The sequence below is a fragment of the Paroedura picta genome, chromosome 9 (assembly GCF_049243985.1).
Source record: "Paroedura picta isolate Pp20150507F chromosome 9, Ppicta_v3.0, whole genome shotgun sequence".
NCBI lineage: Eukaryota > Metazoa > Chordata > Lepidosauria > Squamata > Gekkonidae > Paroedura > Paroedura picta.
Genome location: NC_135377.1, coordinates 40,715,430 through 40,721,429, shown reverse-complemented (window position 1 = coordinate 40,721,429; position 6,000 = coordinate 40,715,430).

The following is a 6,000-nucleotide window of genomic DNA, read 5'->3' as shown; positions in this document are numbered from 1 at the left end:
CTTCCGTTTGCATGTGTTTGTGTATAAGCCATGGCGGGTGAAACTGGCCATAACATCTAATTAGTGATGTTTGTGGTTCTTTTGCCTGAACAAACTGAGAGAGAGAGAGAGAGAGAGAGAGAGAGAGAGAGAGAGAGAGAGAGAGAGAGAGAGAGAGAGAGAGAGAGAGAAGAAATCACAGAAAAGAAAGGACAAATCATTACTGATAGACTCCTACTTAATCCCTGAAGCCATTATGTGCCAGTTGCAGGGAAGCTGAGTTACCTGACTGTCACCTGCTTGGCAGAGTGTGAGGTCAGAGTTTTGTCCAAGCAGGTGCAGAACTTGTTGTTTACTTAACAAGGTTAGCCCTGCAGCTGCTGCCTCCGAGCAATTAAATAATAAGTTCAGGAGGAGGTTGCCAGGTGCCGGCTGTCCTATATGCTATGACAATCATGGCAAAATTTCCTATAAACACCTGCCAGAATCCCAGGCAAACTTCAGCTAACAGGCTGTTAATGTACTTACCATTAAACCATTTCTTGGTTTAGCTGACAGCTTTGTGAGCCTACTGGTTGTCATGTCAAAAGTTTCAAAAGATAAGATATGCAGAGAAGGACATCCTTATTTTTCCACAGGTGTGAGATGAGGATGTTTTTGAAATCCCATGGCAATTGGAGATTTTGCCATTTCAATTAAATGAGGACAGCTGGTGTAACCATTAACTGAAGTACACCTTTTTACACCATACGGGCAGCTAGAATTAGGCTGCTAGCGACTTCCTCATTTATTGTGCTATGATGCTGATGCTTGCAAATGTTTTCAGACCAAGTATTACTTCTTATTGGCAAGGTTATCCAATATTCCTGTTTTATACATGCTATTGAAAATTGTACATTTTAAGATACTAAACGGTCATAAAGGGGATACTGCTACCTGTTGTTGAAGGACTTTACTTATATTGAACTACTGTCTGAGGAAGATCAGTGGCTGCAGGATCTCATACACAGTTAGGGTATAAGAAACTGAATTGAATTTCAGAATTTTCTTTGTTAGCAAAATAAATGTGCGCATGTTATTACTTCCTGGAACACAATCCAGACATCTTTTATTGAAGTTGTACTTTGGGTACATGGATATGACATTCTAATCTTACCTCGGTCATGAGCACACTGTGTGATTCCTTAGCAACAGCCACTAGCAACGCCATATTATTGCCTAGCAACAGCCTCTGAGGGCATTCTTAAACCTACCAGTTCTGTTACTTTGGGGGATTTTAACCCCCAATGCGTGTGTTGTTGTTTGGATCTTAGATTTTTCTAGAAACCTGAGAAATTTTTCTGGTTCATAGAAAGATCTCTTTTGTCCTTTCATGGCTCCAGTTGCTGGATCTAAGATCCACAGTTTGGCCATATTGATAATTAGATAATTAGATACACCAAGGGCACTTTTCTCTCTTTCCTTAAGAGTATGCAGTGATTTTAAATAAAAGGAAGGGGGCACACTACAAGCTCATTCTTGTACATTCATTTTGAACTGAAAACAAATGGGAATGGGGGGGAGGTACATTAACTTTTGTTTCCTTGGGTTTCAGTAGGAAATACATTTCCCTCTGTAATGTTTGTTGTTCATCTAATATGAATGCAGTTTTCAAAGATTGTACCCCTCATCTAAGTACTTTATGTGTCAGATTTCAGAGATTCAAATGAGATCTCACTTTTGTTTCTGAACAGAAACCTATGAAAAGGTAATGGCAAGTTTGGCACAACCGTTTCAGTTGTCATCCAGTTAAATACTGATTCCTAGAGGGCTGTATGGACACATGCACATTCCTCAGCTTTGTCCACTAACTATGTCTGTGCATGCAGAGCCCAATACAAAGTAGGAATCCTTGCAGAATAGTAGTGGGGAGGGATTCTAGTACTTCCCACATACTTCTTCCCCACTGAACACCGTATTCCACCTTTCTCCAGACATGGGCTGTAACATTGAGCTTATTTGCCTCAGGATCCCATAGGAGAATCCATTCACCATCCTGCATAGTGAATTTCTCTGCCAGTTCTGTTGGGTCCTTCGTAACAACTACTTGGCAGTTGGAAACTCCTGCAACTCCATGTAATGCCAATGGGTGTTACTAAACAGTATATCTATGCCAGTCTGTAATCAGAAACAAAGTACTTCTTAGTAATGAAGAAAAACCTTGCATACACAAAACAGTTGTGAAAATATTTTAGTTTATTCTTCGGTACAACACTGAGTGAAACTTCAGTTCCTGTTCCTGGATTCATTAATGCTGCACACTGCCAGATCTCATAAATCCATTGTAAGTTACTGCTGTAAAATCTATTGAGTCTAGTATGATACTGAAATATAAGTATGCCACTGAAAAGCTTTGTAAAATATAAACACACATTATCTACAGATTTTTCACTCCAGCTGTATTGTTGGGGGTGGCAAGTTCTCCTAAGAGGCACTCCAGGATTCCTGATTTCCTACTTGGCTTTTTTCTGTCTCCATAAATGTTTATCACAGCCTAAAGGCTGCTCTGCACTCTGTCAGGAAATTGTTCTCAAGGGGGACACCCACTAGCCCAGAAGAAATGGAGCACAATATAAGCATGCCTGGCTATAGTTCTTTATTTCCATCTCCTCTATCCTGGAATGGGGGGATGGAGAAATAGTTCATGTAATTTAAAAGAAGTGCCAGTGAATGTTACAAAACCTTATTTTCCACAGAAAAATCTCTCTGTGATGGTTAAATAGTAAACATAAATTTACTATTTATTAATTTAAAATGTTTATGTATCCATCTTTCTCCCAGGACCCAAAATGTGTAAGCACATTGTACATACAACATAAACAATATAATGAAACAATCAAGAAACCCAACCTGTTAAAATGTAAAACAGTGCCCATATTTCCCCTTTGTCCAGGCTCAGGTTGCCCCAAAGGTGTTCCAAAACAAAAGTCCACCCATTGCCAGAAAGTCAAGACAACAGACCCTTCCATTCCGCCACACAGGAGCAAGCAGATAGAGGTGGTCCTCAAAAATTTGGTCATGAAGGACTTTTAATATGAGCACCAGCACCTTGAATAGAATCCCAAAACTAATCAGCAGCCAGTAAAGGGACTGAACAGGAGTAATGTGGTCTCATTGGCCCATTATGCACGGCCGCCAAAACAGCAATTTCGGGTAACATGGAAAACGCAGAAGGGGAAGACGCGAAGTACACCAGTTATGCACGGGAGGGGACACAACGGCGGCAAACCCCAGAGTAACCGATTTTGCACGCGGCGATCCCGGCGCCACTTCTGGTTGCGCCCCGGTCACCCGGAAGCTGCGCTTTCTTCCGCCTTTCATTGACGCGGCTTTTTCAGCAGCATGCACCAAAGCTGCGGCCGGTTGCAGCTGGCTCCGTGCGTTATCAGTGATTTTAGTCGCCGCCATTCCACCCCAAATGTACGTTATTCCTCCCATGCATAATGGGTCATTGACTTGCCCTAGTTTAAAAAAAAAAGTTGATACATTTTGAACCAGCTGTAGTTTCTGGATCACTTTTCAAGGCATCTGCATGAACAGTGTATTGGCACAAAGCAGGTTTAGAAAGATTGTCCAAATGTCAGTGAAACTCTGGAAGGTACACAATTTTCCACAATGCTGTGAGAAAGCAGAGGAAAAACTCACTTCCCAACAGCATCAACTTCAGGACAAATAACTTCAGGCTGTCTGAAACTCAACCCCTTCAAGACAGAGGTCCTATGGCTAGAAAGGAAGAGGGTGAAATTTTAGAAAATTAAGTTAAAGTTCTACTCAAAGCAATTGGAGAATCAAATCACCAGTAGATGGACTACTAAGAGAGGTATTTCAAACCATAGAAACTGAGTCCATACAAATCTTAACAAGAGTATGGCAACAAATTTGGTAAAGAGACGAATAGCCCACAGACTGGAAATGCTTAATCTACATTCTAGTTTTGAAAAAAGGAGATAGGAGACTGCAACAATCATCAGACCACTGTATTAATTTCTCATAAGTAAAGTGATGCTCAAAATCTTACAACAAATACTGCTGCCACATATGGAACAAGAAATACCAGATGTTCAAGCTAGATTCAGAAAAGGAAAGGGCACAAGAGGTCATATTGTAAATTTTGTGGATTACTGGAGCATATGAAAGAAAAAAATCAGCTTGTATTTCATAGATTACAGCAAAGCTATATGGTCTCTTTTAAAAGAGATTGGTGAGCCATATCATCTGATTGTTTTAATATACTCAGGACCAGAGACTACTGTTAGAACAGAATACAGAGAAACTGAATGGTTTCAAATGGACAAGAATGCATTTTATTTCCCTGTTTCTTCAATTTATATGCTGAACATATAAGGAAAATTGGATTCAATTTAGAAGAAGATGGAGTGTAAACAGGCAGACAAACCATTAAGGGTTCAAGAAATGCAGAAGATACCACATTACTGGTAGAAAACAGTGAGGATTTACTGAGGGAGGTTGAAGCAGAAAGCGCCAAAGCAGGATCACAGCTAACATCAAAAAGACAAAAGTAACGGATAATTTCTCAGTAGCCACTACTGAGAAATTATACAACCTTTGGGTTGATGGTGAAGAAATGGAAATAGTTAAAGATTCCCTATTCCTTGGGAATTTCCTATTCCCTATTCCAATTATTACCCCAAAGGGCAGTCATGAAGGAGCCAGAAAGATACTTAAGTGTAATGACGGATAGCTGAAGCCAAAGATAATTCATATTATAGTCATCTCTATTACTGTGTATGGATGTGAAAGCTGTACAATGAAGAAAGCTGATTGAAGGAAAGTTGATTCATTTGAAATGTGCTATTGGAGGAGAGTTTTGCAGAAACCATGAACCACAAAAAAACTTAGTGCATTCCAAAACAAGTCTGAACTCTCCCTAGAAAAACTGAAGCTACTTTACTTGGGTCACATTATGGCCCATTATGCACGGAGTGGAAGGTCCGCATTTGGGGTGGAATGGCGGCAGCTAAAATCACCAATTATGAACGCTACTGGCAGCAACTGGGCGCAGAGTCAACGTATGCTGCCGAAAAAGCTTCATTAGCGAGACGCGGATGAAAGTGGAGCTTCCCAGGACCAGGGCACAACCAGAAGGGGCTCCGGAGTAGCCACATGCATAATCTGATACTCTGGGGTTTGCCGCCATTGTGTTACGTCCTGTGCGTAAGCAGTTTGCTTCGCTTCTTCCTCCTCCGCCTTCTCCATGCCGCCATTTCAGCGGCCGTGCATAATAGGCCTATGAAAAGACATGACTCACACTAGAAAAGACAATAATGCATGGAAAAGGTGAAGGCAGTGGGAAAAGAGAAAGACTCAGCATGAGATGGGTGGGCTCAATCAAGGAAATGGGGTTCTATCTTAGTTGCATGTAGGATTTTTTTGGGGAGGGGGGACACATTCAAATATGCAACATTTGCAGTCTAGTCAGGGTTTCATTTCAGGAACAGTTTTACCATGTGATGGTCTGTTTGTCAAAACCAAGCCTAGAAGTGATTAGACAAGCATTTGGTTAGATTAATTTAGCTGTATTCCATCCCTGAGGCAGGAGGATTAAATGGCAGTCATATATCCAAAGGTGACTACTACTGGAGATAAGAGTAGGGAGTCCTTTGACAAGGATTCCTGCTTCTGGCAAGTGGCTAGACTTGAGGACCCATGAGGTTCTTCCAGCTCAATGTTTGTAGATTTCTTTGACATTAATTATACACTCTGAAGATGCATTCTTCAGTTCCTACATTCACATCACTCAACTAGTTACAAAGATAAAAGTGCATTTGTCTAAGTTCTGCCTAGAGCAGCAAGCAGTGCAATATGTATTAACCATCAAAGTATGTACGTTCCACTGCAGGTTACATTTTACAGAGCACTGTAGAGGAATGCAAAAGAGCTCATTATGAAGGTTCCAGCAAAGAAAATTTAAGGTAAAGAGGCAGTGCTTCTAATATACTCTTTATACAGCTAAAATTACCC